Source organism: Strix uralensis, chromosome 36 (assembly GCF_047716275.1).
Source record: "Strix uralensis isolate ZFMK-TIS-50842 chromosome 36, bStrUra1, whole genome shotgun sequence".
In the NCBI taxonomy this organism is placed as follows: Eukaryota; Metazoa; Chordata; class Aves; order Strigiformes; family Strigidae; genus Strix; species Strix uralensis.
Genome location: NC_134007.1, coordinates 718,033 through 744,100, shown reverse-complemented (window position 1 = coordinate 744,100; position 26,068 = coordinate 718,033). Strand labels below are relative to the sequence as shown.

The following is a 26,068-nucleotide window of genomic DNA, read 5'->3' as shown; positions in this document are numbered from 1 at the left end:
TAATGGTCGGGAAGCGCCACCCTCGTTGGGGTGTGTGCAGCTGCACAGGACAGAGCAGGTTCATGTCTCAGTAGAAGTGATTTGAATAGAAACACTCCTGTAGGAATATAATAACCACCAATTATCACCAAATGGTAATGACAGCAATAATGACCATGATCCAGATTGTGACCATGATCATGATAACAAAAATGATGATTCCGATGCTTGAGAAAAGCAAAACAGCCAGCAGAGATGTAAAGGGAAAGCACAGCGAGGGGAGGGAGGTGTGTGGAAAAGGCTTTGTGCCGTCCCTGCTCAGAGGGGATCCTCAGCACAGTTGTGCAGATTTTTGCACGAGACCCAGGAGGGTCCTGGAGTGGAGGTTTTTGAGGGGGTCGCGCAGTCTTGAAGCCGACAGAGGCCGGGAAAGTTCTTAGGTCAGGCACAAACCCTGGAGCTCTGACGCCACGTTGGCCCGTTACCTGAGCACCGTTCCAAGGAGCAGTTTTCCCTCACCCCGTGCCCTCCTTGTGCTTATTTGGGTCCCTGCCCCGGAACACGCCAGGACCACGGGCACCACCGGCACTGGAGGTGAGACAGGAGGGATGCCCCGCCCACCGCTGCCAGCAGAAGTCCCGCCCCATCCCAGCTGCCTCAGGGGCCATTTGCCCAGCAAGTCCCTGCCCTCCACTAGTCACGGGCTTTGTTGGGATTGGCTGCAAGGGCCGCTGCTCTCCCCACCCCACCCTTCTGGTTTACCCGAAGTACATCTGACGCAGAAGGCCCTTCCCTTACACACCCAGGGGCTGCCATTTTGTTCTGGCCACCAACTGGGAGGGCTGCCATTTTATGGATGGCTGCCGCCATTTTATGAGAGTGAGCCACCTGGCTCTTAAAGATCGTACTGCTCTGTGATTGGCTGACGGCCATCGCTTGACAGCATCACCGCCCCCATTCTCAGGGAATCCTATGACTGGCGGCAAGAGGAGCCTCCCCTCCCAGCGCACCCAGAGGCACGTCAGCAAAGGAAGCCGCTGTCATTACGTACAGGGAGCCGCCGCTTTGGACAGTCTCATTCCCCACATGTTTTCATACTGCATTGTGATTGGGTGGCAGCCATGTTTTCACACCCTCATACCCATGTGTTCCTATGCAGCCCTGTGATTGGCTGCCTGCCTGCTTTGGACAAGGGAGTGCTCAGATATATAAATATGTATATTTATTGATGATATACACATTTTTAGAAATCTATATATGACTGAGTGTACAAATAAGTATAAATATATTTTTATTTATTTATGGTTAGATAAAGCATTGTAAATATATATACCTCTATACACGTATATATGTGTATACATTTATTTATGTACGTAAATATTTATAAAGCCGGAGAAATTAAATCTATATAACAATTACCACATAGGTATAGAATGGATAAAACCTACTTTCATAAGAGCTAAGGGAATGAACAATTAGAGTTGAAATGTGAACAGGCAGAAAAGTCAACAGCTGAGTGGAGGTCCCCTACTTTTCCAGGCTGCAGAAGTCCAGACATGTCTGGGCTGGGGGAACCTCAAGAAGGTGGGGAGGACACAGACAAGCTGGAACATGCCCCAGCGCTATGGCCCCTCCCAGGACACCAGTAAGGGCCCTCAGCACCAATCCTGTGACATCCAAAGACGAGCCCGATCCTGCCAGCTGGACTGGAAGGCCCCCAGCAGCCCAGCCCTGCCGGACGGCCAGGCAGGGTAGACTGGGTCAGACTCTGAGCTCTTCTTGGTGCTGCAAGGCACAGGCAACACTGTCTGTGAACACGAAAAACCAGGACAAAATGCCAACATCAGAAGAATATGTGCATGGGGACAATAGTGAAAAGACCCAGAGGGGATGCCTAGAAAGACCACGTGAACCAGAGGAACTGGGCAGTTTGCCCATGAACCACAAACTGGATTTTGAGGTGCCAAACAGAGGGGGGGTAGGGTGCTGGTGGGGAACTCCTTTTCCCCATGGCTGTGGGGGGTCAGCTACCTGTAAGACCACTTTGTGGTGCAGGCTGGTGCTACATAAATTTTCTTGTCTTAGGTTGATAACCTGACTGAATGTTTCTAAAAGCTCTGCCTGACTGAGTGAGGGGAGAAGTCAGGCGTGTGCTGGGACTTGTCCAAGTCTGCTTGAGCCACACCAGCCAAACCCAGTGTGCTGTGCATGTGTCATGTCAGGGATGGGGAAGGGGATGGTGGTGGTGGATGTAAATGTATTGAATACAGTAGGAGCTGAGCAGGATGCACATGGCATGGAATAAGGGGTGGGGATTGCACTGGGTCTGGCTGGGATGGAGTTAATTTTTTTTCTCAGCAGCCCCTATGGTGCTGTGCTTTGCCTTGGTGGCCAAAACAGCTTTGATATCACCCAACATTGTAGCTGTTGCTGAGCAGTGCTTGCACAGCACCAACGCCTTCTCTGTTTCTCCCTCTGCCCTGACAAGGAGGAGGCTGGGGGTGGCAAGAGGTTGGGATGGGACAAAGCCAGGACAGCTGACCCCAACTGACCAATTCGATACTCCACACCATATGACGTCATGAACAGCGATAAATCTGGGGGAGTGAGGAGTGTTCTTCAAAGTATCCTTTGCTCACAGTCTCTGGCCGGGCATCGATCTCCTGCTCTGAGTGATTGCTGCTCTGTTTACTCAACTGTTTTTATCTCAGCCCATGAGATTGTTTCCCTCACTTTTCTCCTTCCACTTCCCTCCCCCATCCCGCTGCTGGGGTGTGAGCAAATGACTGGGTGGGGGCTGCCACACGGTGTTACCCACTACACAAGCACAGAGCAACTATGTTGATATGTGCTTGTGAGGCCACTGGTGCCTTAGTAGATCACAGGCTGGGAGCTGGCACATGGCTTGTGTAAGTGCTTGTGAGGTTGCTGGTGCCTGAGTAACTGATAGGCCGAGCGCATGCACATGACTTGTGTCAGAGCTTGTGAGGCCATTTGTGCCTTCTTATCTTGTAGGCGAGCAGATAACAAGTGGAGGGATGCGTGGTGGTCAGGTCACTGGTGTCTGAGTAGCCGATAGGCAAGAGGGAGACAAATGCATTGGGTATGTACTTGTGATGTCACTCTTGGTTGAATAGCTGATTGGCCAGGACCAGGTGCATGGCCTCTACAGGTGCATGTGAGGTCACCAGAGGCCGAGTACGTCAACAACGAGAACATGGCAAGTGGTGTATCTGTAGTTGTGATGTCACTAGTGCCTGAGTAGCTGACAGGGCAGGAGCAGGTATTTGGCATTGTACTGGTTTTGGCTGGGTTAGAATTAACTTTGTATTTAGTGAAATAGTGAGCGAGGGACTGTGTGGGGCTGAGCTGCTGGCTGGGGTTAAACCATGACAAGTACATGTAGGTTGTTTTGAGGTCACTGTTGCCTGAGTAGTTGATAGGGCAGGAGCAGGCCCATGGCTTGTGTCTGTGCTAATGAGGTCACTCACGCCTGAGTAGCTCATAGGCCTGGAGTAGGCCCACGGCATGTGTAGGTGCTTATAATGTCCCTGCTGCCTGAGTAGCTGATAGGGGAGGAGCAGGCCCATAGTTTGTGTCGGTGGTTTTGAGGTCATTGGTGTCTGAACAGCCCATAGGCCAGCAGTAGGACAATATCAGAGGTAGATGCTATGACATCACCTGTGTCTGAGTAGCAGATAGGGCAGGAGCATGCCCATGGCTGTGTGTGAGCTTATGATGTCACTGGTGCCTGAGCAGCTGATAGGGCAGGATCTGGCCCATAGCTTGTGTAGGTGCTTCTGATGTCACCTAATGATCTTTATACCGTGCCCAAATATGGCTTTTTGGAAGAACCATTGCCAGCAGAAGTCCATACACCACACACACGTGTGACAGTGTGACTCATGCACACACAGAAGTGGCAGCAGGAGGGTGTGAGGTCACTGTCAGTGTAACTCATGAGCACACAGTGGTAGCCATAGGAGAGTGAGAGGTCACATCACCGATGGCACTCCGTGGCCATGGGGCTCAGCGCAGAGCGGCCGTCTGCATCAGAGGGGCATCGCAGGGGCTGGGAGCTGCCCAGCCCCATGTCTGCAAGGCCGAAGAAGCAGCCCCTGCAGCCCTGGCTGGAGCTGTCCCAGTGCGGGTGGCTCAGGGGCACCACAGGGATGTGCCTGGGCTCTGCGCCAGGAGGAAACCACAGACTTCCTGCCCGGGCTCTGCAGGGAGAGCGCAGGGAGCGCTGCGAGGTCACGTGGGCTGTGGTTTGTGCACCTGCAGGCTGCAGCTCCTGAGCCACCCGTGGGGAATAATGGCCCCTTGGTGACATGCTGAGAGTCAGGGATATGTCTGAGCTGTGTGTCTGCTGCCAGGACAGGGACATGTCCCAGCTCCAGCTCCATCTCATTGGAAGGGACCTTCCGTGGGGCTCTCCAGGGAGGGACGGGTGAGTCAGCGCTCCTGGGATGGGGCTCTGGTCTGGAATAAGGCCCTTTCCCAGCTGCTGTTCCCATCACAGTGGGGTCTGAAGCAGAGGCAGGGGCTGTTTCCTTCCCTCCTGACACAGCCCCCGGTGCAGTCCCAGCCCTGTGGTTCCCGTGGCATGGGGATGGCTGGACACTCGCAGTTTGGGCTCTTGGTTGTGCCCAGTATAGGAGATGCTCAGTGTTCCTGGTCCACACAGCAGGGTTCAAGGCATGAAAAACCCATTTCCCCCACTACAACTGACCCTGTCCTTTGACGCCCCACTGCCACAGTGACGTGTCACCTGCAGCGGAGCCATCCCTCATATATGGTCATGAATGGCACTGGAGAAGTTCATTGGAGGGCTGGGCTGTGTCGGAGGGGAGATAGGTCCCGATAATGTCTAAAAAGGGGCTGCTGCTTTGATTGGCTCCTCCTGTAGCTGAGCTGGCATCAGCAGAGATATATTGCTCTCTCATCGTCATTGTCCCCACGAGTCCCCAGGAGCTGTGGCAGGGAGTGTGGCACAGCAGGGATGTGCAGGCAGGGCAGGAGGCTCAGGATGGGCACAGAGGGAGTCCTTTCCCCTGAGATGCTGTGGCTGCTCCTCTGGGTACAGCTGTGCAGGGGTAAGTGCCATCTCCCTTGTCCCACAGCACAGGGCCAGCGGGTACCAGTGTGGTCATTGGGATCTGTCAGGGAATGGGGATTCTTTGCAGGTGCTACTGAGACGAGGGGCAGAATGTGCTCAAGTCCCTGGACACTGTGCCCATCTGGGTGGGAGAGAGTATCATCTCCTTCTCTACGGTTCTGTTGTTTAGGACAGCCTGTGCCTGGCGGGATTCATAGACACCCTATCCTGGGGTACCCTTTGGGACCCCCTGTTCCCTAGCATTGAGACTCTGGAGCCGGTGGTGGCCTAGTGGGTGACGGCAGTACCCAGAGATCCCTGCAGGGCACTGCCAATCTCTCGGGTGCCCTGAAGGGTTTGTGTGCTGCTCCCTGCCCCCTTGTTCCAGGGGATCCCTGACGCCACAGGGACAGTTTGTACCCTACCGAGAAAAGGGGACCGGACCACCTACCGCAGACGGACATCCTACCTGGGGGTTCCAGCCGAGTGCAGGGACTGGCCTGACACCAGGAGTGAGGAGGGGATGTGGGTGCAGGGACCTTCTGGATCCTCTCAGTGGGGACAAGGAGAGCCCTGGGCATGGGGGTGGGTTTGAATGGTGTTGGGGCAGGTAGTTTGCATGGGAAGCTGCAGGCCTGGGTACATGGGGCTGTTCAGGGTGAACTGAGGAGGAGCAGGTGCCCAGTGCAGTGCTGGGCAGTGTGCGGGTGGCCATGGGCAGCAGGGAGGTTGCAATTGGGCTGTGAAAAGATGCCTTGTGTGGTGGGGTGGCAAATGACCCATCAGAGCCAGAGATGGACACCTCCAGCCTTGCACAGATCATGAGGATAGAAGGGACCCCTGAAGTGCCCTGGGGACAGCCTGGAGGGGAGTGGGCTCCCACTCTGGTACTTCTGATGTACCCTGGAAGATGGTTACCCCAGACCCACAGTACTGGTAGTTAGTGCTCTCCTAACCCATCTAATTGTCGGTGTTTGAAGGTGCTGTGGAGGTGAGGCTGGCGGATGGCAGCAGTCGCTGCGCTGGGAGAGTGGAGGTGAAACATCAGGGCCAGTGGGGAACTGTGTGTGGTAACTCATGGGACATGAATGATGCAGCAGTGGTTTGTAAGCAGCTGGGCTGTGGGTCTGCTGTTGGAGCTTTTCGGTACAGACACAGTGGGCAAGGATCTGGCCCCATTTGGATGGATGATGTTGGCTGTAAAGGCACCGAATCTACCCTGTCTGACTGCACACACAGCGAATGGGAAGAAAATGACTGTGACCATACCCGTGATGCTAGAGTGATGTGTTCAGGTAAGGGGAAAACCTATTCTCTATCTCTGGGGTTGAGATTGCGGAAGGAATCCGGCTGAAGTAAAGGAGTTCCTTGGAGAGGAGAAGCCCTGGGTTTGGGCAGAAGACCACGGTAGCACGTGGCACCTCGTTCCTCTCCCAGGTCACCCCATGAGAGCCTGAGCATGGGCACATGTCCAATACAGGCAGTGTTAACCTGCTGCCCAGTCTCTTCTGCCTCCCCAGCCCCTGGCTGCTCGGTGCCACAGGGGATTTGTCAGCACTTATTGTCTCTCCTATGTGCCTGCCCTCGCACTGGGAGCTCGTGTAAACCCAGGGCTGCTCTTCTGTCCACTCTCCTGCCTTCTGCCCAGCCATGGGCAGGGACGTGCATGCCCAGCATTACACTCTGGCCGTGCTTGAGAACCTTTTTCCTGGGTAGGCGCCTGAGCAGAGTGGTGGCACAGCCGCCGATCACAGGTACAGCCTCACTGTACTTTGCCCTGTGACACGTTCCATCCCCCAGCAGTGCCCCAACAGCTGAAGAACCCAGTGCAAACGGGGTCTGCTTCTCGTGGCAGCAAGGGGTTCCTCACACCTGGTCCTGAGCTCAGTGGGGCAGAGCAAGCTGCAGTAGCCAACAGCGCCTGGGCCCGTTTCCCTGAACCCCAAGTGCTCTGGGTATGACAGTGCCCAGGGACCAGTACTGGGCAGCCCAAGGTCTCTGGGGCAGCAGCAGTTTCTCTGAGAGATTCCTGTGGCTGTGTCTGTTGGGAGAGAAGCAAGCCCATAAGTTCTGTGCCGATTTCCGAGGAGCAGCAGGCTGGGGGCTGATGTGTTAGTGCCATCAGCACCCCCTGAGAGCAGCTGGGGATGTCACAGGGGTTTTTGCCTGTGGCCACTCTGGACATCAGTCAGGGTATTGCCAGAGGGCTGTGGGAGCTCTCAGGGGTCTTTGGTTGCTCCAGAAACTCTCCAGCTGCTCTAAGGGGACAGCCCCTCCTGAGAATGTATAGTAATCAATGATGAGGACCTTTGGAAAACTGTCTGTGACTCACACATTGGTCCCAAAGGCACCCACATGGTTTGCAGGGTGTGCTGTGGGTCTGTCACAGACACACACCCTTGAGTGCTGTGATGGTGCAGTGAAGGGGTGCAAGGGGGCCTGGATGTGTTTGTGCCACCAACACTCCCCCAGCAGTTTTCTCTGGGATGTGTAATGGGTGAATTGGTCACATCTTGCTTGGAGGTGATGTGGAATGTGGGCATGTAACTGCGAGAGGGCTCTGGGAACTCCCAATTGTTTTGCATTTATTCTAGAATTTGTCCGTCTGGTGGAAGGGAAGAGCCGCTGCTCAGGACGTGTGCAGATCCATGACGGGGACCAGTGGAAAACTGTCTGTGCTTCCCACTTTGGTCCCAAAGCTGCTGACGTGCTCTGCAGGGAGTTGCAGTGTGGCACAGCCCTGCCTGTCCCTGGAGGAAGTCCCTTTGGAGAAGGGGTGGGTCCCATCTGGGATGGAGAGCTGCAGTGTGTGGGGAATGAATCCCTCCTCGCCTCCTGCCCCAGGGGGTCGCCCAGGGACCAGCCCTGCACCCACGCAAACAGCGCTGTTGTCAGCTGCACAGGTAAGGACTCAGGGAGGGGTGTTGAACACTGGGGCTGTGCTGGGGGCAGGCAAGCAGGGCAGGGACTGTGCTGGCCTTGGCTTGAGACCAGGAGGGGTGATGTTGTCTTCTGCAGTCTTCAGTTATGCAGGGAAAGACACAGAAGCCAATGTCCCACTTCTGTTCTGTCCTCAGGAACGGTGCAGGGCAGCAGAAATGTTCAGGATGGGGACAGAGTGACTCCATCCACCTTAATTGCTGTGGCTGCTCCTCTGGGTGCAGTTGTGCAGGGGTCAATGCCGGCTGCCCTGTCACAATGTGCTGGGGCCAAGGAACACCACAGGGATCCCTCTGGAAATGGGGCTTCTTCCCGTGTGTCAATGTGACAAGGGGTAGAAGGTGAACAGGTTCATTGACCCTGTGCTTCTCTGAATGGGAGAAGGGCTTTTCTGTTTCCAGGGCTCCCACGTTTGTGGCTGTTAGTGCATGGGTGTGTCCATGGTTTTGCCATCCTTGGGCACCCTTCCTGGAGCCTGGGCTCTGCCAGCTCTGTCCGTTAACTGGTGGCTCTTTGCTCTGTTATCTCAGAGGCACAGCCAGCCTCAGGGGTACCTGGGAAAGGGTGTGGGCTGTTCAGTCTTGTCCTGAAGTCAGGGTGAGACCCAGCCTGAGCAGGAGTAGGTTGTGCTTGTGGAGGCAAGGGAAGTGGGGTGTCTGTTCCCACAGGCTCACAAAGAGGTGGCCTTCCTGGGGGATCCTAGACAAGGGCAGGGCTGGGCTGATTCCCGAGGACAAGGAAGGGCATGGGTTGGGAGGTCTGGCTGGGACCATCATGTTGCTGCAGAGTGGACACAGAAAGGCCTGAGGGTGGAGGATGAGTTGGGAGGGGCCCAGGTCAGGTTGTGGTCCAGGGAAGTCTAGGGAGTCTAGGGAGGAGCAGCTGTGTATGCTTGGTGGGGCCATGGTGGGGACAGGTCTGTTTTCAGGGTACTGGCTGGGAGGAGCAGGTGCCCTGGGTGGGCATGGGACAGGGGCAGGGGGCTGTTGGGCTGGACGGAAGTGCAAAAGACTGTGGGGCCACAAATGACACAACAGGGCCAGAGCTGTGCACCCCAGCCTTTCACAGCCCCTGAGGATAGAAGGGATCCCTGAAGTGCCCTGGGAACATCCTGGAGAGGAGTGGGCTCCCACCCTGGTACCTCTGACTCCACCTGCACAGGGCTTCCCCCAGACCCACAGTGCTGGGGCTCAGCGCTGTCCTGACTGTTCCTGTGTCATTGTTTGAAGGTGCTGTGGAGGTGAGGCTGGCGGATGGCGGCAGTCGCTGCGCTGGGAGAGTGGAGGTGAAACATCAGGGCCAATGGGGAACTGTGTGTGGGCACTATTGGAGCATGACTGATGCAGCAGTGGTTTGTAAGCAGCTGGGCTGTGGGTCTGCTGTTGGAGCTCCTCAGTACGGACACTTTGGGGAAGGATCTGGCCCCATTTGGATGGATGATGTTGGATGTAACGGCACCGAATCTGCCCTGTCTGACTGCACACACAGCGGATGGGGTATAAATGGCTGCTTTCATTCCCTTGATGCTGGAGTGATATGTTCAGGTAAAGGGAAAACCTATTCTCCATCTCTGGGTTTGCGATTGTGGAAGGAACACGCCTGTGCCCTCAGAGATCAACTGTGAGACACCAGAGCACTGCCCAATGTGGTTGGTCACAGTGCTGAGCTGGCACTGTCATCAGTGGTGTCCCCAGTCCCTGGGGAAAGGCCAATGGGAACCTGCCCAGGATTGCCCTTACTGTGCCTGGCCCCTGAGGTGCCGCAGATAAACCCTGTTCCGCACTGTCTGTTGATTCCCATCTTTCTCCTCCTGTTCACCCAGGGCCTGTCTGTCAGTGCTGAGGGCCAGGTGCCCCCATGCCAGAGGTACCACAAGTGACTCATGTGGCCACCCACAGTCCTGGCCAAGGGCATGAGATGGATAGCTGCTGTTGGGTTGTGCCTCCAAGTAGACACGTGTCCCTTGACTGAAGCAAAGGGGTTGCTTGTAGAGGAGAAGCACTGGGCTTGGGCAGAAGAGCAGGGTGGCACGTGGCACCTCATTCCTCTCCCAGGTCACCCCATGACAGCCTGAGCATGGGGACATCCCCCGTCCAGGCAGTCCTGACCTGCTGCCCAGCCTCTCCTGCCTGCCCCAACCCCTGGCTTCTCAGTGCCACGGGGGATTTCTCAGAACTTACTGTCTCTGCTCTGTGCATGCCCTTGCACTGGGAGCTCGTGTAAGCCCAGGGCTGCTCTTCTGTCCACTCTCCTGCCTTCTGCCCAGCCATGGGCAGGGACGTGCATGCCCAGCATTACACTCTGGTCGTGGCTGAGAACCTTTTTCCTGGGTAGGCGCCTGAGCAGGGTGGAGGCACAGCCACCGATCACAGGTAAAGCCTTCACTGTACTTTTGCCCTGTGACGCGTTCCATCCCCCAGCAGTGCCCCAACAGCTGAAGAGCCCAGTGCAAACGGGCTCTGCTTCTCGTGACAGCAAGGGGTTCCTCACACCTGGTCCTGAGCTCAGTGGGGCAGAGCAAGCTGCAGCACCCAACAGCGCCTGGGTCCGTTTCCCTGAACCTCAAGTGCTCTGAGTATGACAGTGCCCAGGGACCAGTACTGGGCAGCCCAAGGTCTCTGGGGCAGCAGCAGTTTCTCTGAGAGATTCCTGTGGCTGTGTCTGTTGGGAGAGAAGCAAGCCCATAAGTTCTGTGCCGATTTCCGAGGAGCAGCAGGCTGGGGGCTGATGTGTTAGTGCCATCAGCACCCCCTGAGAGCAGCTGGGGATGTCGTAGGGGATTTTGCCTGTGGCCACTCTGGACATCAGTCAGGGTATTGCCAGAAGGCTGTGGGAGCTCTCAGGGGTCTTTGGTTGCTCCAGAATCTCTCCAGCTGCTCTAAGGGGACAGCCCCTCCTGAGGATGTATAGTGACCCATGAGGAGGACCTTTGGAAAACTGTCTGTGACTCACACATTGGTCCCAAAGGCACCCACATGGTTTGCAGGGTGTGCTGTGGGTCTGTCACAGACACACACCCTTGAGTGCTGTGATGGTGCAGTGAAGGGGTGCAAGGGGGCCTGGATGTGTTTGTGCCACCAACACTCCCCCAGCAGTTTTCTCTGGGATGTGTAATGGGTGAATTGGTCACATCTTGCTTGGAGGTGATGTGGAATGTGGGCATGTAACTGCCAGAGAGCTCTGGGAACTCCCAGCTCTTTTGGGTTTTTTCTAGAATTTGTCCGTCTGGTGGAAGGGAAGAGCCGCTGCTCAGGACGTGTGGAGATCCATGACGGGGACCAGTGGAAAACTGTCTGTGCTTCCCACTTTGGTCCCAAGGCTGCTGACGTGCTCTGCAGGGAGTTGCAGTGTGGCGCAGCCCTGCCTGTCCCTGGAGGAAGTCCCTTTGGAGAAGGGGTGGGTCCCATCTGGGATGGAGAGCTGCAGTGTGTGGGGAATGAATCCCTCCTCGCCTCCTGCCCCAGGGGGTTCCCCAGGGACCAGCCCTGCACCCACACAAACAGTGCTGTTGTCAGCTGCAAAGGTAAGGACTCAGGGAGGAGTGTTGAACACTGGGGCTGTGCTGGGGGCAGGCAAGCAGGGCAGGGACTGTGCTGGCCTTGGCTTGAGACCAGGAGGGGTGATGTTGTCTTCTGCAGTCTTCAGTTATGCAGGGAAAGACACAGAAGCCAATGTCCCACTTCTGTTCTGTCCTCAGGAACGGTGCAGGGCAGCAGAAATGTTCAGGATGGGGACAGAGTGACTCCATCCACCTTAATTGCTGTGGCTGCTCCTCTGGGTGCAGTTGTGCAGGGGTCAATGCCGGCTGCCCTGTCACAATGTGCTGGGGCCAAGGAACACCACAGGGATCCCTCTGGAAATGGGGCTTCTTCCCGTGTGTGAATGTGACAAGGGGTAGAAGGTGAACAGGTTCATTGACCCTGTGCTTCTCTGAATGGGAGAAGGGCTTTTCTGTTTCCAGGGCTCCCACGTTTGTGGCTGTTAGTGCATGGGTGTGTCCATGGATTTGCCATCCTTGGGCACCCTTCCTGGAGCCTGGGCTCTGCCAGCTCTGTCCGTTAACTGGTGGCTCTTTGCTCTGTTATCTCAGAGGCACAGCCAGCCTCAGGGGTACCTGGGAAAGGGTGTGGGCTGTTCAGTCTTGTCCTGGAGTCAGGGTGAGACCCAGCCTGAGCAGGAGTAGGTTGTGCTTGTGGAGGCAAGGGAAGTGGGGTGTCTGTTCCCACAGGCTCACAAAGAGGTGGCCTTCCTGGGGGATCCTAGACAAGGGCAGGGTTGAGCTGATGTCCAAGGACAAGGAGGGGCATGGGTTGGGAGGCCTGGCTGGGACCGTCATGTTGCTGCACAGTGGACACAGAAAGACCTGCAGGTGGAGGATGAGTTGGGAGGGGCCCAGGTCAGGCTATAGTCCAGGGGGGCTGGGGAGTCTAGGGAGGAGCAACTGTGTATGCTTGGTGGGGCCACGGTCGGGACAGCTCTGTTTTCAGGGTGCTATCTGGGGACAAGGAGGTGCTCTGGGTTGGCTTGGGCCAGGGACAAGGAGCTGTTGAGCTGGACGGAAGTGCAAAAGACTGAGGGGCCACAAATGACACAGCAGGGCCAGAGCTGTGCACCCCAGCCTTTCACAGCCCCTGAGGATAGAAGTGTCCCCTGAAGTGCCCTGGGGACATCCTGGAGGGGAGTGGGCTCCCACCCTGGTACCTCTGACTCCACCTGCACAGGGCTTCCCCCAGACCCACAGTGCTGGGGCTCAGCGCTGTCCTGACTGTTCCTGTGTCATTGTTTGAAGGTGCTGTGGAGGTGAGGCTGGTGGATGGCGGCAGTCGCTGCGCTGGGAGAGTGGAGGTGAAACAACAAGGCCAGTGGGGGACCGTGTGTGCTGACTTTTGGGACATGAATGATGCAGCAGTGGTTTGTAAGCAGCTGGGCTGTGGGTCTGCTGTTGGAGCTCCTCAGGACGGACACTTTGGGCAAGGATCTGGCTCCGTTTGGATGGATGATGTTCGCTGTAAAGGCACCGAGTCTTCCCTGTCTAACTGCACACACAGTGGATGGGGTGAAAATGACTGCATTTATGTTCTTCATGCTGGAGTGATGTGTTCCGGTAAGGGGACAATCTATTCTCCATCTCTGGGGTTGGGATTGTGGAAGGAACCTGGCTGTGCCCTCAGGGATCAACTGTCAGGCACCAGAACACTGCCCAATGTGGCTGGTCACACTGCTGAGCTGGCACTGTCATCAGTGGTGTCCCCAGTCCCTGGGGAAAGGCCAGTGGGAACCTGCCCAGGGTTGCCCTTACCGTGCCTGGCCCCTGAGATGCCAGAGATGAACCCTCCATCCCGATTCTGCACTGTCTGTTGATTCCCATCTTTCTCCTCCTGTTCACCCAGGACCTGACTGTCAGTGCTGAGGGCCAGGTGCCCCCATGCCAGAGGTACCACAAGTGACTCATGTGGCCACCCACAGTCCTGGCCAAGGGCATGAGATGGATAGCTGCTGTTGGGTTCTGCCCTCTGGCAGCCATGAGTCCCTTGACTGAAGCAAAGGGATTGCTTGGAGAGGAGAAGCGCTGGGTTCGGGCAGAAGAGCAGGGTGGCACGTGGCACCTCGTTCCTCTCCCAGGTCACCCCATGACAGCCTGAGCATGGGGACATTGCACCGTCAATGCAGTGTTAACCTGCTGCCCAGCCTCTCCTGCCTGCCCCAGCCCCTGGCTGCTCAGTGCCACGGGGGATTTGTCAGCACTTACTGTCTCTCCTATGTGCCTGCCCTTGCACTGGGAGCTCGTGTAAGCCCAGGGCTGCTCTTCTGTCCACTCTCCTGCCTTCTGCCCAGCCATGGGCAGGGACGTGCATGCCCAGCATTACACTCTGGTCGTGGCTGAGAACCTTTTTCCTGGGTAGGCGCCTGAGCAGGGTGGTGGCACAGCCACAGATCACAGGTACAGCCTCACTGTACTTTTGCCCTGTGACACGTTCCATCCCCCAGCAGTGCCCCAACAGCTGAAGAACCCAGTGCAAACGGGGTCTGCTTCTCGTGGCAGCAAGGGGTTCCTCACACCTGGTCCTGAGCTCAGTGGGGCAGAGCAAGCTGCAGCAGCCAACAACGCCTGGGTCCGTTTCCCTGAACCCCAAGTGCTCTGGGTATGACAGTGCCCAGGGACCAGTACTGGGCAGCCCAAGGTCTCTGGGGCAGCAGCAGTTTCTCTGACAGATTCCTGTGGCTGTGTCTGTTGGGAGAGAAGCAAGCCCACAAGTTCTGTGCCGATTTCCAAGGAGCAGCAGGCTGGGGGCTGATGTGTTAGTGCCATCAGCACCCCCTGAGAGCAGCTGGGGATGTCACAGGGGTTTTTGCCTGTGGCCACTCTGGACATCAGTCAGGGTATTGCCAGAGGGCTGTGGGAGCTCTCAGGGGTCTTTGGTTGCTCCAGAATCTCTCCAGCTGCTCTAAGGGGACAGCCCCTCCTGAGGATGTATAGTAATCAATGATGAGGACCTTTGGAAAACTGTCTGTGACTCACACATTGGTCCCAAAGGCACCCACATGGTTTGCAGGGTGTGCTGTGGGTCTGTCACAGACACACACCCTTGAGTGCTGTGATGGTGCAGTGAAGGGTGCAAGGGGGCCTGGATGTGTTTGTGCCACCAACACTCCCCCAGCAGTTTACTCTGGGATGTGTAATGGGTGAATTGGTCACATCTTGCTTGGAGGTGATGTGGAATGTGGGCATGTAACTGCGAGAGGGCTCTGGGAACTCCCAATTGTTTTGCATTTATTCTAGAATTTGTCCGTCTGGTGGAAGGGAAGAGCCGCTGCTCAGGACGTGTGGAGATCCATGACGGGGACCAGTGGAAAACTGTCTGTGCTTCCCACTTTGGTCCCAAAGCTGCTGACGTGCTCTGCAGGGAGTTGCAGTGTGGCACAGCCCTGCCTGTCCCTGGAGGAAGTCCCTTTGGAGAAGGGGTGGGTCCCATCTGGGATGGAGAGCTGCAGTGTGTGGGGAATGAATCCCTCCTCGCCTCCTGCCCCAGGGGGTCCCCCAGGGACCAGCCCTGCACCCACGCAAACAGCGCTGTTGTCAGCTGCACAGGTAAGGACTCAGGGAGGGGTGTTGAACACTGGGGCTGTGCTGGGGGCAGGCAAGCAGGGCAGGGACTGTGCTGGCCTTGGCTTGAGACCAGGAGGGGTGATGTTGTCTTCTGCAGTCTTCAGTTATGCAGGGAAAGACACAGAGGCCAATGTCCCACTTCTGTTCTGTCCTCAGGAATGGTGCAGGGCAGCAGAAATGTTCAGGATGGGGACAGAGTGACTCCATCCACCTTAATTGCTGTGGCTGCTCCTCTGGGTGCAGTTGTGCAGGGGTCAATGCCGGCTGCCCTGTCACAATGTGCTGGGGCCAAGGAACACCACAGGGAACCCTCTGGAAATGGGGCTTCTTCCCGTGTGTCAATGTGACAAGGGGTAGAAGGTGAACAGGTTCATTGACCCTGTGCTTCTCTGAATGGGAGAAGGGCTTTTCTGTTTCCAGCGCTCCCACGTTTGTGGCTGTTAGTGCATGGGTGTGTCCATGGATTTGCCATCCTTGGGCACCCTTCCTGGAGCCTGGGCTCTGCCAGCTCTGTTCCTTGTGAGCTGGTGGTGGCTTAACTGGTGGCTCTTTGCTCTGTTATCCCAGAGGCACAGACAACCTCAGGGGTACCTGGGAAGGGGTGTGGGCTGTTCAGTCTTGTCCTGAAGTCAGGGTGAGACCCAGCCTGAGCAGGAGTAGGTTGTGCTTGTGGAGGCAAGGGAAGTGGGGTGTCTGTTCCCACAGGCTCACAAAGAGGTGGCTGTCCTGGGGGATCCTAGACAAGGGCAGGGCTGAGCTGATTCCCGAGGACAAGGATGGACATGGGTTGGGAGGCCTCACTAGGACAATCATGTTGCTGCAGAGTGGACACAGAAAGGCCTGAGGGTGAAGGATGAGTTGGGAGGGCCTCAGGGTAGTCTGCACTCGAGGGGAGCTGGGGGGTCTGATGAGGAGCAGCCATGTATCCTTGGTGGGGCCATGGTGGGGACAGGTCTGTTTTCAGGGTACTGGCTGGGAGGAGCAGGTGCCCTGGGTGGGCATGGACCAGGGACAAGGGGGTGTTGAGCTGGACGGAAGTGCCAAAGACTGAAGGGCAACAAATGACACAGCAGGTCTGGAGTTTGGTACCCTAGCCTTTCACAGCCCCTGAGGATAGAAGGCTCCCCTGAAGTGCCCTGGGGACAGCCTGGAGGGGAGTGGGCTCCCACCCTGGTACCTCTGACTCCACCTGCACAGGGCTTCCCCCAGACCCACAGTGCTGGGGCTCAGCGCTGTCCTGATTGTTCCTGTGTCATTGTTTGAAGGTGCTGTGGAGGTGAGGCTGGCGGATGGCGGCAGTCGCTGCGCTGGGAGAGTGGAGGTGAAACAACAGGGCCAATGGGGGACCGTGTGTGCTGACTTTTGGGACATGAATGATGCAGCAGTGGTTTGTAAGCAGCTGGGCTGTGGGTCTGCTGTTGGAGCTCCTCAGGACGGACACTTTGGACGAGGATATGGCCCCATTTGGATGCATAAGGTTGGCTGCAAAGGCTCCGAATCTTCCCTGTCTGACTGCACACACAGCGGATGGGGTGAAAATGACTGCACTCATTATTATGACGCTGGAGTGATGTGTTCCGGTAAGGGGACAATCTATTCTCCATCTCTGGGGTTGGGATTGTGGAAGGAACCTGGCTGTGCCCTCAGGGATCAACTGTCAGGCACCAGAGCACTGCCCAATGTGGTTGGTCACACTGCTGAGCTGGCACTGTCATCAGTGGTGTCCCCAGTCCCTGGGGAAAGGCCAATGGGAACCTGCCCAGGGTTGCCCTTACTGTGCCTTGCCCCTGAGATGCCAGAGATGAACCTTTTCTGCACTATCTTTTGATTCCCATCTTTCTCCTCCTGTTCACCCAGGACCTGACTGTCAGTGCTGAGGGCCAGGTGCCCCCATGCCAGAGGTACCACAAGTGACTCATGTGGCCACCCACAGTCCTGGCCAAGGGCATGAGATGGATAGCTGCTGTTGGGTTGTGCCCCGTGGCAGACATGAGTCCCTTGGCTGGAGCAAAGGGATTGCTTGGAGAGGAGAAGCGCTGGGCTTGGGCAGAAGAGCAGGGTGGCACGTGGCACCTCATTCCTCTCCCAGGTCACCCCATGACAGCCTGAGCATGGGGACATTGCCCCGTCAAGGCAGTGCTGACCTGCTGCCCAGCCTCTCCTGCCTGCCCCAGCCCCTGGCTGCTCAGTGCCACGGGGGATTTGTCAGCACTTACTGTCTCTCCTCTGTGCCTGCCCTTGCACTGGGAGCTCGTGTAAGCCCAGGGCTTTTCTTCTGTCCACTCTCCTGCCTTCTGCCCAGCCATGGGCAGGGACGTGCATGCCCAGCATTACACTCTGGTCGTGGCTGAGAACCTCTTTCCTGGGTAGGTGCCTGAGCAGGGTGGTGGCACAGCCACCAATCACAGGTACGGCCTCACTGTACTTTTGCCCTGTGACACGTTCCATCCCCCAGCAGTGTCCCCACAGCCCAAGAGCCCTGCAGGAAGAAGGGGCGCTTCTCGTGGCAGCAAGGGGTTCCTCACACCTGGTCCTGAGCTCAGTGGGGCAGAGCAAGCTGCAGCAGCCAACAGCGCCTGGGTCCGTTTCCCTGAACCTCAAGTGTTCTGGGTGTGACAGTGCCCAGGGACCAGTACTGGGCAGCCCAAGGTCTCTGGGGCACCAGCACTTTGTCTGAGAGATTCCTGTGGCTGTGTCTGTTGGGAGAGAAGCAAGCCCACAAGTTCTGTGCCGATTTCCAAGGAGCAGCAGGCTGGGGGTTAATGTGTTAGTGCCATCAGCACCCCCTGAGAGCAGCTGGGGATGTCACAGGGGTTTTTCCCTTTGGCCACCTCTGAGATCAGTCAGGGTATTGCCAGAGGGCTGTGGGAACTCTCAGGGGTCTTTGGTTGCTCCAGAAACTCTCCAGCTGCTCTAAGGGGACAGCCCCTCCTGAGGATGTATAGTGATCCATGATGAGGACCTTTGGAAAACTGTCTGTGACTCACACATTGGTCCCAAAGGCACCAACATGCTTTGCTGTGTGAGAAATTTGTCTGTCAGCCTTGCACAGACTCTGAAAAGCAGCTAGGATTTGATGAGTAACAGATCTTGGGAGAAAGATGAAAAACGTCTGAGTTGCACCAATGTGGCAGGGAAAAACAACAGACAGCTGCAACACTGAACTGTGAGAAGTTACCGCCGCGTGAACAGCGCGTGAACAAGAAGTTGATTGGTCTGCACAGTGCGTGTTAGAGTGGTCTTATGCCGATAGGAGAAAAGGTTGATAGCTGTCTAATTGCTGATTTGCTAATTATGAAGTAAGAGCTTTGGCGAGAGCATAAGTATGTACTATTAGAGAAATAAACGGCTTTGCTTATTATAATTCTCACAGAGTTTTACAGGTCCGATATCCTCCCGCAAGAGTTTACAGGGTCTGCTGTGGGTCTGTCACAGACACACAGCCTTGAATGCTGTGATGGTGCAGTGAAGGGGTGCAAGGGGTCCTGGATGTGTTTGTGTCACCAACACTCCCCCAGCAGCTTCCTCTGGGATGCGCAATGGGTGAATTGGTCAAGCCTGCTTGGAGTTTATGTGGGATGTGGACATGTAACTGCCAGAGGGCTCTGGGAACTCCCAGCTGTTTTGGGTGTTTTCCAGGGTTTGTCCGTCTGGTGGAAGGGAAGAGCCGCTGCTCAGGACGTGTGGAGATCCATGACGGGGACCAGTGGAAAACTGTCTGTGCTTCCCACTTTGGTCCCAAAGCTGCTGACGTGCTCTGCAGGGAGTTGCAGTGCGGCGCAGCCCTGCCTGTCCCTGGAGGAAGTCCCTTTGGAGAAGCGGTGGGTCCCATCTGGGATGGAGAGCTGCAGTGTGTGGGGAATGAATCCCTCCTCGCCTCCTGCCCCAGGGGGTCCCCCAGGGACCAGCCCTGCACCCACGCAAACAGTGCTGTTGTCAGCTGCACACGTAAGGACTCAGGGGGGGTTGATGAACACTGGGGCTGTGCTGGGGGTTGGGCAAAAGAGCAAGTGCCCTGCTGGACCAGGTATGATGACAGCAGGGGTGGGTGGGGTTGTCTGTGGCATGAAAATAGTGCAGAAGGAGAACAAGGGCATGTTGTCCCTCTGACCTCTCCCTCTTTTGTCCTCCTCTCTCCCCAGAGTACACAGGGTTCAGGCTGGTGAATGGCAGCACAATGTGTGCCGGGAGGGTGGAGGTCCAGGTGCTGGGGACGTGGGGGACCCTCTGTGCCTCCCGCTGGGATCTCTCGGATGCCCACGTTCTCTGTCAGCAACTCAACTGCGGGTTTGCTGAGTACATTCCTGGAGGAGGGCATTTTGGGAGAGAGACTGGCCCTGTCTGGAGAGACTCATTCCACTGTGACGGGACTGAAGCCCACCTGCAGCAGTGCCCAGTGACCACCCTGGGGGCCTCACCGTGCTCCCAAGGGAACACTGCTGCTGTCATTTGCTCAGGTGAGTGCCAGAAGAATGCTGCGTTCAATTCATTTGTCATTTGTGTACAACATGGCCACCCAGAGCAGGGCTCCCGTGACCATACCAGGCTGACTTTCTCCCTGGAGAAACCCTGCCTTCCCCAGGAGCCATCTGGAGGGTTTTCCCTGCTCAGAGTAAGCGCTTCACTTTGGGAGAGCTGAGGACTGAACAGAGGCAGGCATCTGCCCCCAGGGCAGTGGCTTAGGCACCAGCACCACCGCCAGGCCTGGGCTCCACTGTTCTCGTACTGTGCAAGGAGCCCAGGACAGGGCTGCAGGGCTCTGTCCCATCCCTCTGGCTGCAGACACCCACATCCCATCCCCACAGAGAGCCCTGCAGAGCCTCATCCCATCACCCAGCAGGAGCTGCCTGGTTGCCCCCAGCAGCAGCAGACCTGGGTGTGAGCTGCAGAGAGGGCCCAGGCTTTGCCCTCTCTTCTCCTCAGCACAAGGCTCAATCTTGTCCAGTTTGGTGGGGAAATCCCCCCTCGCCCCGCTCCCTGAAGGGTGTTATGCTCCCGGTGCTGCCCATGGCTGTGTCATCTCTGCTCTCCCCAGGCTCAGCCGGCTTTGGATCCCTGCGGCTGGTGGGCGGAGGGAGCCGCTGCGACGGACGAGTGGAGATCTTCCAGGATGGGGCGTGGGGCAGAGTCCTGGATGACCAGTGGGACGTGAATGAGGCCAGCGTGGTGTGCCGGCAGCTGTGGTGTGGGGAGGCTGGGACAGCCTACAACCCCCCAAAGCCTGAGCGAGGGACGGGCCCCGTGGTGCTGCGAGGGGTGCGGTGCACAGGGCATGAGGCCAACCTGAGTCTCTGCAACACCTCCCTGCCTGAGAGCACGCTGGCGGCAGGGGTTGTGGAGGACGTGGGAGTCATTTGTGGGGGTGAGTGGCACTTCACAGCCCCCCCCGAGGTGATGGTCTGTGCAGGCAGACAGTCCCTGGCAGCAACTGGGGTTTGTACCCGCTGCAGGGAGCCGGTGGCTGCGTCTGGTGAACGGTGCCGGGCGCTGCGCAGGGAGAGTGGAGATCTACTACCAGGGCATGTGGGGGACTGTCTGCGACGACGGCTGGGACCTGTCTGATGCCATTGTAGTTTGCCACCAGTTGGGCTGCGGAGGGGCAGTGGAGGCAGCTGGCTCTGCTCGGTTTGGGGAAGGCTCTGGGCAGATCTGGCTGGATGATGTGAACTGCTCCGGAGCTGAAGCTGCTCTCTGGGACTGCCTGGCTGGGCCTTGGGGACAGCATGACTGTGGACACAAAGAGGATGCAGGAGTCATCTGTTCAGGTTTGTGCTAGGAGCTGTGGTGGGAGCCTGGTTCCTAGGGAGGCCAAGACGTGGGGAGAGCCGGGCATGGCTGAGGCTGTCCCTGGGTGCCTCTGAGCTCCTGCCCCTGTCTGGCTGAAAGCCTGGGGATGCAGAGGTGTCCTGGCTCCCACAGCCCCAGGGCAGCCTGTTCCCCCTTTGGGGCCTTTTCCTCCCAGAGTTCATGGACCTGAGGCTGGAGAACAGTGACGGCTGCTCTGGGCGCCTGCAGGTTTTCTACAACGGGACATGGGGGAGCGTTTGCTCCAATTCGATGACTCCCGACACGGTGACGCTGGTGTGCAAGGAGCTGGGCTGTGGGGATGGAGGATCCCTGGAAAGACACCAGCCCTCTGGTAGGGAGTCTGGCCCCGCCTGGCTGGATCGCGTGCAGTGTGGGGAGAGAAACAGCTCCTTCTGGCAGTGTCCCTCCACTCCCTGGAACCCACAGTCATGCCAAGACCTGCGAGAGGTGACCAACATCACCTGCAATGGTAACTCTGATCCTCCTGGCTACTCATGTCACCCCAGCTCCTGCTCCCCATTGGCCATGGCCAAGCACAGGCAAAGATTTTGGAGGGGCTTTTCCCTTTCCATGTCAGACCCTTCTGCTGCCAGTGGCACAAACATGAGCACAGCCACACACGTCCAGCAGCAGTTGCCACTCAGGTTGCCAGCAGCGCCTGGGGTAGGCAGAGGCATCTCCAGGTGAGGTCTCAGAAGAGACCAGACAGGTTTCAGAACAGCCTCCTCTCCATAGATAAGCTACTGCTGTGCTGTGAACCAGGGAGCTCTTGGGGCTGAGCACGCAGGGTCCCCCCACAGTCCTGTGCGTGTCCCCTGGATGACCGCAGTTCAGTTGCTGCCATGACCAAGATGGTACAGGGAGGCCCAAGCAGAGCTCAGCCCTGCTCTTGTTTGCATGGTCCCCCAAACCAGCCCCTTCACTACAGCATTTCCTTCTTCAGGGGGACGCCCAGAAATGCCCCTGACCCCGTTGGCCCCGTGCCCCAACTCCACAAGCTGCACAGGTAAGTATTTGCCCCTCTGTGTCTGGCAGGGCTCTGCCTGCTGTCCTGGTGCCATGGGAGGTCTTTGCCTTCTCCAGCCAGGGAGAAGATTCGTGCCATGGGCGGTGAGGACGGGTGCTCGGGCAGAGTGGAGGTCTGGCACCGTGGCTCCTGGGGGACGGTGTGTGACGACTCCTGGGACATACAGGATGCCGAAGTAGCATGCAGGCAGCTGGGCTGTGGCCGTGCAGTGTCTGCCTTGCGTGAGGCTGCATTTGGGATGGGGATGGGCCCCATCTGGCTGGAGCAGGTGGCGTGCCAGGGGACGGAGCCGTCCCTGCAGGACTGCTGGGCCCAGCCTGGGGACGGCGGTGCTTGCCGGCATAAGGAAGACGCTGCCGTGCGCTGCTCAGGTGAGTGACAGGGCTGGAACCCCTTGGTCAGGCATTGGCAGGGAGCTGGGGAAGACCTTCAGTGCACGAGGTCCTGACATGGCCCCCGACATCTCATGAGCAAGAATGTTCCTGCAGAGTGCAGGAGGCTGGTGCCAGGCAGGGAGCAGCCTCGTTGAACTGGATGTCCTTTGGCCACTACCCGTGGGGCCCTGCAGACCCATGGCTATCGCCAGGCTGCCTGTGCCATCCTGCCTGCTTCCCAGAGCAGAGGTTCTGGGCCCAGGCCTGGCCTCCCTTTTGGGCACTACAGGAGGGGCAATTTGGGTTGGATGTGTCAGGGACATCTACAGACACCCCCATGGTGTGCTGGGGAGGAGGGTCCCCGCTCCCCGCATACCCAGTGTCTCAGCCCTGCTCTCTTTTTCCTCCTCTGTAGCTACACCCAGGATGGCAACATACCCACCCCGAGCAGGTAAGTTGTCCTCCCTCTGGGACTGGGTCTCCCCAGGGACAGGCTGTGACTCACAGATGGATGGAAGGGCCTCCTTGCTGGGGTGTGAAAGCCTCTGGAGGAGGCACAGGGGTGGTGGGAGGGTGTGAGGGTGAGTTGTCATTTCGTCAGCAGGGTGGAAGCTTCCCCACACTCACTCCTGGGGCCCTCCAGCCTCTGCTGCCTTGTGTGATGGGGTCAGGACTGGTGCTGCCTCTACCTCTCCCAGGCCTGGTGGTGCTCCTTCCACGTTCTCTCCCCTGCAGTTCCCACCCAAGGCTCTCAGACCAGCAGCGGGAGAGTCTCAGTGCCCGTCATCATCTGCATCATCCTGGGGTTCCTTCTCTGCCTGCTCCTGGCCCTCCTGGCTTGGCAAGTGCTGAGCACCAGGGCTGCGCGCAGAGGTGGGTCCTTCCCCAGAGGTCCCAGGTGGAGATAACTCCTGGAAGGGCTGTGGGCTGCTACAGGGGGTGTCAGCAAGGGGTTATCAACAAGAGGCACAGGCAGAGTGGGGGGATGAGACTATGTGCTGCCACCTTGACATGTGTTGCCCCCTGAGTGCCTGTCCATGGGTTATCAGTATCAAGGGCTGGAGAGAGCCCAGAGGTGGGGGGAGCTAGCGATGGGGCGAGGAGAGAAATGGCAGAGTGGGGACGGCCAAGGCTGACAGTGCTCTAGGTAGTGCTGGATGGGTCTCTGGGGCAAGGGAGATGCTAGGAGGAGTGTGGGGCAGCAGTGTCCATCACCGTGGTGTCAGGTCCCAAGCCTGTCCCTCTGCCCAGGCCTGCCCACCCCCAGGACAGGGGCCCTACTATGGACCCATGGGGCAAACAGGGGAAAGCTCCAGGTGCAGAGGAAATGTGGGATCTGCTCCAGGGTGAGATAAGGGGGGCATGATCCAGGGGCCAGAGGGGCATGAGTGCAGTCTTCAAAGGGATGATGCGAGGATGAAGCTGCCCCAGGGGATCTCCACAGTGATGTTGCCCTCCCGGGGGATGTGACAGCCGTGCTTGGGCAGCACAGTGGGGCTGTGCTCTCAGAGCAGTCCTGGGTGGCTGCAAGGAACTGGTCTGGGGGATCACAGTGTGATCCCATGGCCCCTCTGTCTGTCCCTGTGCCAGCCCTGCTTCTGTCCCCAGGCTCCAGGAGAGCTCAGGAGCCCTTCCTCGAGGCCGTGTATGAGGAGATTGGTTACAGCCCAGCTTCAGAGAATCAGGCCAGGTTTGGTCACTCAGGTGGGTGTGGGTCCTCCCTGGAGGCACATCTGCAGGACCCTTTCCCCTGGCGCCAACCCAGAGCTGATCCCCTGAAGCCCTCCCAGTCCAGGGTCCTTCTGGTGCTTGGAGCATGGGGTCTGTGGGGAGAGCATCCAGGTCCTTGGCCCAAGAGAGAAGCTTTCTACCAGTCATCCCTGACTGTCTCAGCTGGACATCCCCTCTCTTCTTGCCCCTGCACCCCATGTGGCACCCGAGGAGTGAGGGAAGGGGCTGTCCTAGGGCAACTCTGGAGCAAATTTGGGACAGGGTTTGTCCTGGGGGAGCAGGGTGAATTCCCAGCCCTCCTCCCCATGCAGCCCCAGCTCTGTGGGTCTCCCTTCCCCAGCAGCCCTGACCATGAGCCAGGTCAGTGGGGCTTGCTCCATAACACCCGCTGTGCTGCTCTCCAGGCTCCTCTTCAGAGCAGTCCCTGACCCAGCTGCAGCCCTACCCTGGGATCAGCGAGGAGGAGGATGGTCTGGGATCAGCACCAGGTAACGGAGGCAGGAAGGGGTTGATCTCCCTGCAGACACATGAATGACAGAAGAGTCACTGAGTGTCACCATTGGAGATGGCGAGGACATGGGCATCTCCTGTGGTGCTGCCAACCCAGTGTCTCAGCCCTGTGTCCCTGTGCATGAACTCATCCTGTGCTCCGCAGGACATATCTTCCCACTGTCACCAGCTCCCCTCTCCTTTCAGATGTCCTTGTCCTGCCCAGAGATCACCCAGAAGATGGCTACGATGATGCCAGAGAGGTTTCTGATCCGGAGGAGGGAGAGTGGGAAATGCCCAGGATGCCGGATGAAGGAGAAGACCCCAGGGATGCACCCAGAGGTGAGAGGGAAAGACAGCGCTGCCTGTCCCTAGGGTGCCATCCCTGGTGCCCCCCAAGTCACTACTGTACTGAGGCCCAAACCTCCTGGGAAGGTGGAATCTGCCCCAGGAGTTTTCCTTGAAAGGCCTGGAGGTGGGAGAAGGAGCTGAATGTAGTGAGGGACAGGGAGGATGGTGGGGCACAGACCCCAAGGGGTGAACTGAAATGTCCTGCCTTGCTGCTTGCAGGGGTCACCCCACGCTCCCAGAGAAGTGCCGAGGTCCCTGGAGCTGAAGGAGACACCTCATCTCTGTCCCCGGGGAGCATGGGCTATGATGATGCTGAAGAGGTGTCTGTGGCACATCCCCATGAGGACACAACAGCTGTGACACTGTAGCTTGGTGCACAACAGTCCCTGAGCCCCAGGCCAGGAGAGCCCATCCCTGCCCTGCAGCTGGGTGCAGCTGGGAGGGAGGAGAGGTCTGTGCAGCTGAGAGAACCATGAGCACCAGGGAACCGACTCCCTTGACCCATGGGCAGCAGAAATCACCTGGAGTTTCCTCTATTTTTATTCCCATTTTTATGCTGTGCATCCTTATTTGTTCTTATTAAAATTCTCTGGGGGCTTTGACCCAGAGCATCTCCTTGCCTGCCAGGTGTCAGGGCATCATCCTGAGGCTGGTCATGGGAGCAGAGAACGAAGACACAGTGGTAGGGAAGGGCTGTGTCTCAGGGACAGAGGCTGGGGATCCATGCGGAATAATCTTAGTGAGAGAAATAATTCCATCCTGCTGGCCACAGGCAGTTTCTAGTCAAAATGTGTCTCTGATAGGTCCCTTGATGTACCCCAGTGGGAGCACCCATCTCCTCACCTGAGGGTTCCAGCTGCTTTTTCCCCCAGGCCCTGCCTGGGCCACGCTGGTCCCACAGTGCAGAGGCCATGACAGAGCTGCCATGTCAGGGGAAGCCCTGGGCTTTTGGCACATAGAAGTGAGCCTAAGGTGACCACAGGGCCCTGAACACCCCAGCCAGAGCAGGGAGATCGTGGCCAATGGATTACCTTTCCCAGTGCTTAGGAGGAAGCTCTGCTCCCCAGTGCCCCAGCACAGAGTGCAGAGCCACTTTCTGGACACATGGGGCTGGGATTCCCTCTCTTCATGCTCTGCCAGGACCCATCTCCATGGGCTGTTCC

The 26,068-nt window shown here is 57.5% G+C and overlaps 1 pseudogene; it reads left to right on the top strand.

Annotated features, from left to right (window-relative positions):
* Positions 1-4,001: 4,001 nt before the first annotated feature.
* Positions 4,002-25,381, top strand: LOC141937024 (scavenger receptor cysteine-rich type 1 protein M130-like; annotated as a pseudogene).
* The last annotated feature ends 687 nt before the right edge of the window (positions 25,382-26,068 follow it).